This window comes from Manis pentadactyla, chromosome 14, assembly GCF_030020395.1.
Source record: "Manis pentadactyla isolate mManPen7 chromosome 14, mManPen7.hap1, whole genome shotgun sequence".
In the NCBI taxonomy this organism is placed as follows: Eukaryota; Metazoa; Chordata; class Mammalia; order Pholidota; family Manidae; genus Manis; species Manis pentadactyla.
Window position 1 is genome coordinate 61,889,427 of NC_080032.1, and position 12,429 is coordinate 61,901,855.

A 12,429-nucleotide genomic window follows, 5' to 3' on the forward strand; every position below is an offset into this window, starting at 1 on the left:
ATGCAGGAAGTATTGTGTCATGAAATCTATGCATGTGTGTATGTGTTTGTGTGTGTGTTCTGGGTCATGGTATAAAATGTACTTAGTACCATGGGTCACGGTTTAAACAGGCTGAAATCCATTGGATTTGCAAACCCTTCAGGCTGCATCAGGGATGGTGGGCTAGAGAGGGAGGGACAGGAAGTTCTTGCAAACAGGACAGGTGATTTGCATTCCCTCCCACCTCAAGTTCTTGAGAAGGAAATTGCTTAACTTTTGAAGATCTCTTCCAAGGCCTCCCTCACAGAGAGAATGCGGTTAGGTTACTCTGTTTGCTCTGCTGAGTAATGGAGAGGACCATCGAAGTATCCGGTGCCTCGCTTCATTGGCAGGCATTTGCTTAACAGTGCACATAGTTGGGCCAATAGTTAGAATTCAGTTCCTTCCAATCTCTACCAAGGAATTGGAAGAGTCCTTCCAATCTCAGACTCCCATGGCCCTGGTACAGATCATTCCTGTGACTTAAAAACCATGGTGTTTTTCCATTCGAACAAAACATGCCTTTGCTATAGCCAGCTTTGTGGGATGTGTACAGTTACCTGATATCATATGACTTGGTACCCAGGTAAAGGTGGGAGACATCATCCCCCACACATCAGGAATTAGTGGCCTTATAATTAAAGCACTTAATATTTCAGAATGTCCTGTGGTCAGTCATATGAGAGTCTCAAGAGAGCTGAGTTGTAGGGAAGCCCTCTGGGGATAATGTTGCTCCCACATAATACAGTCACAGTTCATCTCCTTTCTGCTGGCCTCAGAAAAACTGGAGAGCCACTGGCTACCATCTGCCCTACAACATACCCATTACTTCGAGACCCACTCTAAGAGTCTATGCGAGCCCTTCCTTCAGCCCCTTGCATGCAGCAGGGGTGCACATACTCTCCAGAGCACAGCCGTGTGGAGGATGTCACTCCCTTGCTGTAATGTAATGTGGCCCACGCCAGTTCTTTTGAAGGTGACCAACAGTGTGCTGGTATGCTTACATATTGTGCACACCCATGTCCTTTCCTTACCCAAACCAAACCCTGTATCTGGCATGGATGCCAGTTCATTTACATAGCTCCAGAACACTGCCTCTTGGTTACACCTTCAGGGCAAACATACCCACACCTCTCTTCGGACTCCATAAGTCTGCATATCCTTCCTATCTGAGCTGGGATTTTTCCAGCTCTTTGTCCCTTGTTGCTGACTGGTACCAAATCTGTAGTAGCAAAAGCAATCTACCTATCGTGATGAAAACAGCATTATATACCAAATCGATACTGGGCACTTTATATATGCAGAATTCCAAGAGATATTATCTCTTTTACAGATAAAGAAACTGTGACTTGGAGATTGTTACAAATTTCACATCTAGTTAATGATCAAGTTGAGTTTCAAAACCTAGTTTCTCTAGATTATAACCCCACACTTTGACCCCCTGAGATGCACGAGTTCTCCTGATTCTCTTCAATATCTGCCTTCCACAACAGCAAGGAATACCTCCTCTCTTGTCCCACTGTATTCTTAGAAAAGCCATTAAAACTCACCTAACCTCTTTAAAGAGAGCGTCTACATGGAATTCAGTTTTAGACTGGGACTGTACTGAGGAAGAGTTTCCAAAAGTCCTGTGTCCAGACTCCTGCCTCTTGACAGTCCCTTGCCTATGGGAGAAAGAATTTTTCTCTGTCCCCAGATCCAGGAAGAATGGGAAGGAAAGTGCCCTCGCACATACCTTATCTTAAGAGGCTTGAACTGTGAGCCCACTGTGCGTGCCTCTGCCCACCCAACACCACCTTCTCCATCACTCACTCACTCCATTTTCCCAGCCTTGGCTTCCCTTTGGACACCTTCCTTTGGACATCCATTATTGTGTCAGAAACACCAGTGGTTCCACAAGTGTTGGAATGCATCTATATCAACCATCTTTGATGTGAGTAACACTGCTCTGGGCATTGAAGTAATTGGCTTAAGCAACAGCCACTCTGCAGATCCATGGGTTAAGATCTGGGCTGACCAGATGCACAGGAAGCATATGATGAGAGAGCAGTGTACATTTCCACAACTGCCAGGTTGGAAAACAGACCATCCTTCTGACCTAATGGAAAGGAAATTTGGACTTTTTTTTTTTTTGGGAAATGGAGAGCAATGGCAGACTTTTCTATAGGTAGAAGGGACCAGTGGAGAAGATCCTTCAGGTTATAAGTGAAATTCAGGTCATGCACAACAGTTTAAAAATGAAATGGATAAGCATAGGATGGGATAGGAAATACCAAAGGATGTACATGCAGGAAGTATTGTGTCATGAAATCTATGCATGTGTGTGTGTGTTTGTGTTTGTGTTCTGGGTCATGGTATAAAATGTACTTAGTACCATGGGTCACGGTTTAAACAGGCTGAAATCCATTGGATTTGCAAACCCTTCAGGCTGCATCAGGGAAAACAGACCACATGTAGCCTGACATAACATGTGTTCCCTTTTTTCCCTTTGTTCAGAACAAAGAATCAAAGAAGTTCGTGAGTTGGAAAGGTTCGTGGGGGTCACATAACTGCCGCACTTCCCACCTGATGCAGGAATCTGCACTTGCTCATCCACTTCTCGCACTCCTACCATGTATCCGCTAACTTGCTGTTTTTCATGGACTACTCTCCCCATTTTTAGAAAGCTTTAACGCTAGGCAGGTCATACAATTCTCTAGCAAGTTTGATCTGATTCCCCAGTACTTCCACTTAGGGTCCCATTTCCATTCCTTGGGGTGACAGAAGTTCGAATCCCTCTTCCATATGATAGTCCTTCAAATACCTGGGGGCAGATTTGATGTCATTCTTAGCTTGCCCAGCTGGTGCCAGTTTTGTACTCGTGTTGGCATTCCTGGTAAAGTCAATCTCGTGCAAGGTGGACTCAAGTAAATGAGTGAATAATGAGCTTTCACCATGTGCCAACTCCCTTCAAAGACTTTATCTCATTCAATTCTGTGTCCTGCCTCTGAGATAAGAACACTTTCCATTTTATAGAGGAGAAAATTGTAGCTCATGTGGTTAGGGGTTTAGGCCAAGGTCATGTAGTTAGATATTGACAGAACTGGCCCATTAACTTGAGCCTTGTACCAAACACATGTACATTCTGTTTTTCCCTTGGTATGTGATTTTCACCCAGGCAAGGATGGTACAAGACATCCGAGATACAGGGCTTTTCCATTTTTAACTAAATATGAACATTGAAAAGAGGTGATGTGTATCTCTGCAATCCCAAGTCTTACTTGGTAGAGCCCTTTTCTCTAATCCTCCCCCACATGATTCTGGTATAGATTGTAACACGATCCGGGGCAGCCTCTCCATTTTTGCAGAAAGACACAGAAAGAGAGGTTGATGGTTTCTAACTGTATCTCAGGGATAGTGTCAAAATCAGAATAGAACCTCTGACTCTCAAAAGACAATTTTTTTGTACATAAGCAGAAATTTTTTATTTCACACATGTATGCTCAGAGTGGAAATATTGGGGATATTTGTTGCTTTTCCATAATATTGTTGGAATACAGGAGCCCTCTGGTGGCCGGAAGAGCAGGAAGGTGTCCTTGGGAAAGGCAGTCTGAGATTTCCTGCCACAACTTCCTTACGATCTCTAGCTTCATTTTGAGCTTAGTCCTCTGACATTTATCCTCTTTCTTCCTATTTTCATGGAGGACTACTTGCTTCCTGTCCGTCTGCCCTTCTTTCCCCCAGGAGTTTCTCTCTGCACCTTCCCCTCTAGCCCCAGCTGTCACCCCCTTGCCCCTGGAATCTCTTCTTCCTGAAGTCTTTGGCCTCAGAGGACCCTTTCTGAAACCCGGCCAGTTCCCCTGTGGCAGGTGCTGAGCGACAGCTGCTGCTTCAGTCGTGTGGAATTCAAATCCCTGGTGGGTGTTTAGAGCCTGCAGATGGATTAACTAATGATGCCTGTTCATCAACAAGCATCTGCAGCGTCCTGCTAAGCACACGGTGGATGCTGATCATCCCCCAGAACCCAGCTTTCTTAGAAGGAGCAGATGAGCTTCCTCTCCTTAGGCACAAGGCGCTGACCACACATAACCTGGTCCCCGCAGGGGGCCAACTGTCCAGAGCCCGGCTGTGCTGAGTTCCTGTGTACAGCACTCGCGTGTGCAGATGCCTGCTTTCCTCACTGCGGCCCGCATGGAATGGTCTGTCTTCTGTAAGTCCATGCCACACTACGGCTAGCAGCACAGACAGACCCACAAAACAGATATTCCACAGGTGGACAACTGAGAATTGACCATCAGTCCAGAGGCCAAAGCTGTAGTGGTGACTTCAGTGAATCCCAGAAGGGGAAAAAGAAAGCTAAGATAGGATGAGGTGGAAATTCTGGATAAGATTTTAGTCTCAATCTCTCCAGCTTTCAGTGTGATAGGGTGATGGGACAGTGTAACACTTAGAAAACATTGAACACTTGAGAAAAAAGACCACCAATAAAATGAGCTGGTGACTTTATTACATTATGATGCTTAACACTTAGAGCAATCAGTGAAATAGGCCAATTCATTGCCCTCACTTCAGAAACGATCAGAGCGCCCTCCCCTCGCCATTCAGAATATGCTGCAAGAGGGTGGCCAGGATTGAATTTAGAAAGAGTTTCTGGGCTTGTCAGAAGGTAAAGGAAGAAGAGGGCTCTGGGAGGATCAGAAAGTTTGGAAAGAGGCAGACTTCTATAATCTGCAGAAGAAATGTCTGGTGAGGTGGAGAGGGTCACAGAGGGCATGGTTACTAGGGTCCAGCTTGAAGCAGAGATTGTGCAGAAGGGACAGTGCAGACAGGTGTCTGCCTCTGCTTCCTCTTCAGCAAGGGCAGTGGCCACTGGACCGAGTACAATAAACTTAGGCTCAACAGTGAGGGCTGGGGGACCATGGGAAAGTGTCGCCTGGGAGGCTACAGAATTCTTTCCTCCCCAGGTTTTAAGAAAGTACAGCTATGTCATTTTGGAAGCCTGTATGTGGGCCTGGGTGAAGCCCTACCTCAAGGATGGATGAGCTGGCCCTGGGGATGTTCCTTCCAGAACTGTCACTGTAGAATCGCACTTGTTTGCCAGGCTTCTATAGATTTTTAAAGTGTGTCATGCTTAGGAGTTTAGACTGAAAGGGCGATGCTGGAGTGTGTGCTCAATCTGTCATCATAATCAAGTTTGTCTCAATAGGCTGCCTCCTTGCCCTTTATCACCTCCGGCCAAACCGCAGATACTCTCACCACGCTCAGTTCCTGACATAACTTACAGGATTCGCCGGAACTTTGTCATTCCATGAGGAATCCTTGAAATAAAGCCAGTACGTGGTTTATTGAATGTTTCCCTTGGTTCAGTGTATGTGCACGTACCATGGTGTCCTTTTTAATAGCGCTGTCTGGACTGATGTGGTCAGTTCTCTGTTCTCATACTAAGCTTTGGGCAAAGAGCCTGGACTGGGCCTATTAAATGTACTTTGTTTAGCAGCTCATTCCAAGGACAGGTGCTAAATAAATTATCTTTTTATAGTAATGCTAATAACATAACGAAAAAGCACACTGGATTGAAAGACGGAAATCTGGTTCAGTCCTTGCCTGTCACCAGTTAGCCGCATGACCTTGAATATCTCACTTTGCTTCTCCAGGCCTCAGTTGTCACATTTTTCAAGGAAGAGACTTGGACCAGGTAACTCTGAAAGGCAGCTCCAGCTCTGGAATTTTTTACTTTCCCAATGGTGCCTCCGTCCAAAAGACTGCCAGCTCTGCAGGGGCAGGGGCGAGCTGTGCCTGCAGCACTCACAGAACTTCCAGCCAGACTCTGGCCCTTGAAGGAGGGGTTGATGGGCTGGGGGGTAAGGAGCACTCATGTGTTTGTTAATACAGTCGTTATATCCAGCCACTCTCCAGGAGCAAGCTAATGGTACATCAGAGTAAGAGGCACTGAAAAAAGGCTGGAGAGACAGGTTTTCCTTCCAGTGCCCTCTTGTTGTCTTGCCTACTGTGTGCTCTGTTCTTTACCTCCATGAAGAGCTGCTGAAAGCCACCCCGGGCCCCAGCTCTGGAGGAAAGCATAGACTGCAGCTTGTCAGTCTAAAACCAGAGGCTGGGGCCTGGCTGTCAAGACGTGTGGAAAAATGCTCCTCACCCCACAAGGAGTTGAGAGAACTCTCCTGCCTCATGACAAGTCAAGATTTATGCTTTTCTATGAAAATGTTCACGTAAATGGAAAGAATAGGCTAGAAAGTGTGGCACAAAGCCGAGGCTTTTGTGCAGGGTAAGATTCCTCAGCTGTCAGAAATATCAGTGGAAGGGGAAACAGGTGGTGAATCCCTGCTTCCCTTACACAAATATTTTAAGTGGATCATAAACCTCCTCTGTTCTCTCAACCAGTAAGTCTTCACAGTGTTTCAGTGCTGGCAGCTTAGGATTCCAGAGACTCCTCCAAACCAAGCGGGAGCATCACTGCTAATGACTGCTGGTGTGGGGTAAACAGGCTTTGGTTCTGTGATGCTGGCTGGGGTCCTAAGTCCCTTACTCTGATAGCAGGTGAGGAGGCTGGCCCAACCGCCTGGGCTTGATTGACTTTGGGACAGTTGATGGAAATATGTCTCTTTTTCTTTCTGATAACTGAGCCCTTGCATAACAGAGGTATGTTTGCCAGACCGGCAAGGTGGGAAGTCTTGGCAGCAGCTCTGGGCGAAACCAGGAAGAACATGATGAGGCCAATTGAAAGAGGACGTCACTGGTTTCTAATGAGGGGGTGCAGGTTCAGAGGAACAGGGCCTGGGGGGGCAAGTGCAGCACAAAAGGGGATCGTGTGTCCAGCTTCGAGAAGGGAAATGCTTTGAGAAGTAGAAAAGGGTCAAAAGTGAGGAGACAGGTATATTTGAGAGTCTTTTAAAGAAATTGGTCAGAGATTGAGGCAGTAGTAAAGCTCATTACGTGAGCATGGGGGGATTCTGCTCTCACTGGACAGGAGAGATAAAATTCGTTTGGCACCTAGCCCTTTAGCTGGCTTTGGCTTTGTTTTTTTATTGCAATCTGCGGAATAGGACCCCTCTTGTCCTCCATTCACTGGACAGCCAGTTGTGGAAGGCCTGCTACATGCCAGTCAGCTTCCTAGGAATTGGAGACAAGAGTGGTCAGTAAAAGCATGGTTCATTCCTTAAATGGAGATTACATTCCAGTACAGATAATAAACAAGCAAGGAAATAAATGTATTGTTAGGCAGAGATAAAAATTATGAAAAATAAATAACTCAGCGCAAGAGGACAGCGAATCATGGGAGGGCTAGCTACTGTAGACCAGGGAATGTCTCTCGGGGAGGTGACACCTGGGAGGAGACCTGAATGGGGAGGGGAAATGGTCAGGTGTGTACCGTGGGGCAGGACTGGGTTCCCAGCAGGGGCTGATGCCCTGAGGTGGAATAATGAGGAGGCCAGGTGTCCAAAAGGTAGTATTGATCCCTGGTGGGAAATAAGAATCTCTATTTCTGCCCAAATGCAAAAAAATGAATTCGCTGTAAAGAGGCTCATCTCTTAGAAACTGGCCCAGGACAGCCCTCTGAGGACAAGGCTATTAGTGAAGAATAACCTAGATGGACCATGAAACTTAGGACCTTTCAAGAAGCAAGAAGGGTCCCTGCAGACAATCCATGACCTGTCAGTGAGGGTCTGAGACACGGTACTTCAGATCAGACCATAGCCGCAGGGCTCTGGGCCAGCCCAGGAGCCTATCACCCTCCATTGCCTGATGCATGTTTGGAGGGAATGCAAACCCAGTATTAGCCTCAGAGGACTAGGAAACTTCCCCCAGTTCCCCACTTTTCCTCACTGTCTTGCCAATAGGTTTCAGCCCCAGGCAAGTTCACTATGGATTCAGAGACCAAAGAAATGACAGTGGAACGTTCTTGGGGTGAAAGCGTTTATACCCAACTTTATTCCCATGGTGGCAGGTCAGTCACTGAAATCCTGGCCACTCAGAGCAAGTCTGCATGCAACAAGCCAGTCTCTGCCTCTGGGCCTGTCTATCCCCGCAGCCACATCAGTCTCTGTCCTCAGTGCTGCCACCACTCCAGCCTCTGCTCTCCAGCAACCTTGCAGCAGTGCCACTATGTAGCCCAGAGCACTGAGTGGAGCTCTTTATATAGAGTCAATAACAACATATTGCCCACATGTGTAGTGAGCAAGCCAACCGGGGCCAGATGAGAATCCTGGCCACAGGAACCTTCACTTTATCCACACTCACTAACCTACTTGGAATCATTAGATATGAATTTTCCCAGTTATCTGTAAAGATATTTATATTTCCCAGTAGCTTTGTCTCTTAAAGTACCCCCATGAGGGCAGGGCCCTTGCCTAACTCCCAGAATTCCCATGGCAAGCAAAGCGGCCAACACAGAACTTGATACACAGTTAGCCTGTGTCCTGCTGTTATCTAGTAAGTACCAGAGTTTATTACTTACCTTGTGAAGGACCTGTCTTCTTATTTGTTCCACATTTAATCTCACTCAAGCTTCCAAGGTTACCCCAATTTATAGAACTGTGGAGGCAGCGAGCAAGCCCTTTTTCACCAGCTGTGGTCCTTTGTGACTTCCCAAACTTGTCTCTGTCTGCGGCCTTGTCCCTCACACTGATGCAGTCTTACAGATCTATGGCCATGAGAATAGCACAGGCTTGGGGGGGGCCCTGTTTGTGACCTTTATTAGCTGTACAACCTTGTAACCTAACCTCAGAAGCACAGGTTTCTCATCTGAAAGTTGGGAGGTTTACCTTCTGAAAGTTACTGTCTCATCTGCCATCGTTCTGTCCTGCCTGAGGGTTCTAACCCCAGGCAAGTTCACTGTGGATTCAGTGAGACAGAGGAATGACAATGGAACATTCTTGGGGTGAAAGGGTTTATACCTGGCTTTATTCTGCCAGCGGTAGATCGAGCATTAGAATCACATCTGCATCTAACAGTCTGCAGGTCTGTAATCCTCCTTCATCTCTGCCTCCTCCCAGAGCACTGGGCAGAGCTCTTTATATAGTGACTCAGTCAATAATAGCTTATTGCCTATGGGTGTGGAAACAGTAGTTTAATAGGAGGCCAGTTACACCATCAAGTAGTTTTGGTTCAGGTGAGGATCCTGGCCATAGGAACTTCTATTTTCCCCACACGTTCCCACATTTAATAGGGCACAATCATAGATGTTAAGAAGACAAAGTCAATAAATATTATATGCAGTTTATAAACTCTGAAGTGTACATTGAGGTTGCAGTCACACCAGCAACCTCCTCCTGATCATTTGAATTGTCTCTTGCTGATCTTTTCCAGCAGTGATGCTTTGGTTTTTTTTCTTTAATGAATAAGTTAGCACTGGATTTGTTGAAAGACTAAATATTTTTCCCTTCAATTCTGACATCTTATCTTTATTCATCTCTCCCACTTCCCCTTCAGGAATCCCTGGAGCCCATTGGGTTGACGGCTTGCATGAATAATCTGTAATGACCCCCAGGTTTTTTCCAAGGACAGAAATATTCAAAACCCATTTTCCCATCATTCAAATAATTTCAATTTAATACCTATGGGGTGAGCTCCTGGTTTCTGGTGTATGTTATAACTAGAGACCATAGGGAATGAAAAGGAGACAGAGGAACGAGCACGGGCACAGGCCACACGGGATGAAGGGCGCACACATAATGGTGATACCACGCAAAGTAAAGCAGGTGGCATCCCCCGAGAGCAAAGTGCCCTGAACATGGAGGAGTGAGCAATCAGAAATGACCAGGAGGGCTAGGCTCACTTTCTCAGTGTGGCTGCTTTTCCTGCGGGGCATCTCTCTGCCCAAACTCTTGGCTCCTCACCTGCTGCCGGGGCCACGCTAATGGAATGGAGTAGGGACCTTCCTTCCCATATGGGCAGTGGGTCTTCCTGGGAGTAAGAGGCCTCTGAACTGGTGGCCAGAAGGCCAGGAGGGAGGGAAAGGAAGGTTGAATCAGGGCTTAGGAGAAGAAATGAGCTTGGTCTTGCAGAGATTTGTCTTGCACCAGGACCCCTTGTGGTTTTATACCTGGGCCTGCACCACGATCCCCTGCTCAGCAGGAGCTTTGGTCTCAGCAGGGCTGAAAGGAGCGTGGACCTGGTCACTGAGACCATCCAGCCAGGCTCTCTCTGTCCTTTGTCAGGGCCCAGGAGGCCCCGTATCATTACTCCAGAGCACTCCACTTCCCTCCAGCCTCATTACGCAGTACATTAGCTGTGGGAACTAAACCCATTACTAAAAGGAGGGGGTGGATTTGGCACAGGGGGAAAGAGGCCTTCTCAGATCAAGCTAACAACTTGTGCCTATTAAGTAAAGAAGATCATTAGAAAATTCCCATCTCCTCCTCTCTCCTCCCCCAACCTCCCCCTACCCTCACTTGCACGTCAGAGGTGGAGAGAGCATTGGCCTGTTTCTTGCACACACACCCTACCTTAAAGGGGCCTTGCTTGGTTGGGATGGAAATGAGAAATTGCTTTGATGTTGAGGCAAGTTTTAAGTGAGCAGGACTTTTCTTCTCTCAAAGATGGGTCTTTTGGGGCTCATTGGATACAGTGACTAAATAATAAAGTCTCACTTCATGACTATTTTCTATCACCCCACAACAAAATAGATAAAGAAGAATGGTTTTATTTCTATTATTCAGTAATATGAATATTAGAGTTGGAAAGTCACCTTGAGATCAATCAGTTTAACCCTGTTTTAATCATGGAGACACCAAAACCCAGAGAATGTAAGTGCTGGGCCCCACACCTTACAAGAACCTCATGGATCTTGTTTGCAAGTCTGGGCCTCTTTCTTTTCCAGCAAGCTTCCTCCAGTTTGCTCATTTCCTCTTCCAAGCTTCCTCCCTTGTTGGCTCTGTTCCCTAGCCAGGAGTTGGAGAATATTCTTAAAGAAATCTATAAAGCACCTTCGACGTGAAGCTACATGGGACTTGGAGAATCAACAGTGGCCTTGCCACGTGCTTTTTCTCTCTCCCAGGTTTAAAACCAGCATAAAAAAACACCACCAAAAATACGGTCCATGCCTCTAGTCTCAGGAAAAGCTCTGGTTGAGCTTTCTCTGAGCTGTTCCTGGCCCTGATGGAAATATTAGAAACTTCACCCCCGTTTCTGCCCCTATGGCATCCTCCCTACAACCATGGCTCTTTTCAGTGGCCATTTCTACCCTAATACTGACCTGGGAACTGTGCCTTCTGATCACACCTCTCCCCTCTGAATGTTTGAGCTCAGCCCCATACTGCCCACTGGGAGAGGAGAACGTGGAGAAGGCAGTCCTGGTGAGGCTCTCCTCCGGCTGCCTCGGGTCAGGGGAGGAAACAGGTAATGGGGGAATTTCCAAAACTCAACCATCCTCATTGTGTGGATTACAGAGAAAAGACACTTTGCTCCTTAAATCAAAACCCTTATTAAAAAAAATTGTGTGTGTGTCTGTGTGTGTGTGTGTGTTTACTGCAGTCTATAGAAAGGTCTGATTAGCATTTCCTTTTCAGTTGCTCCTTCTCCATCCCAGCTGCACCGATTGTGGTCAGTAAAACAGAACTGGTGCAGTAACAGTTCAGGAAAGCAGCTGAAAGGGAAAAGGCCGAAGGAAAACACAAGGGAATGCGTTTTCTTCGAACTTGAAGAAACTATTGCAATTAAAATGACAGAGAGAAGAGATGAGATATTTGGAGAAAGTAGACAACTATTCCAAATGAAGATTTCAAATAAACAGGAGCCTGAATCAGAGGGGAAAAAGGGGAGAAAGGTGACTCAAACTATCTATGCTGAGAAATGGATGACTCCCACCCCCAACAAAAACGAAAAAAAAAATGAAGAATTTTTCAGAAGAATGAATGGGACAGAAAGGGCTGGAGTTTTAAAAAATGAAAAGCTAGAGATGGACATTTCTCTGTTTCCTTTCCCTGATAATTTCTTTTTATTAGCACTCCTTTTAATATGTTTCTTCCTAGTAGAGGGAAATGCAATTGTCTGGTCTTCAGCCTTAGGAGTGATGTGGCTTCTTATTTTTGAGTGATTTAAGCAGTACAGTTAGGGTCGATCTAACCATCCTTGCTTTGGACTGGATCTAGATTCTTTTCCTAGGTTTTCCCCTTGATGTTAAGCATATGTCCTTCTGCTAAGTCACCTCCTCCTTCCCTTTAATGTTTTTGGGTGCTGGGGAACTCCATGAGTCTATGTTGGAGAAGTACTTACGGCTCAGTAGAGGGAAGGCACTGGAGAAGTGCCAACAGTGTTCATAATGGTGATCTTGGGAATCTTCTAAAAAGATTGCCTGCAAAACATGGCTGTGACTGCTCCTTTGTAGAGGCTTATAACTTCCCCCTCAGAATGACCTAATTGGGACTGAAATATCTCCAGCTGGCTCTCAGCTCCAAGGAAGTTGTTCCTGGAAAG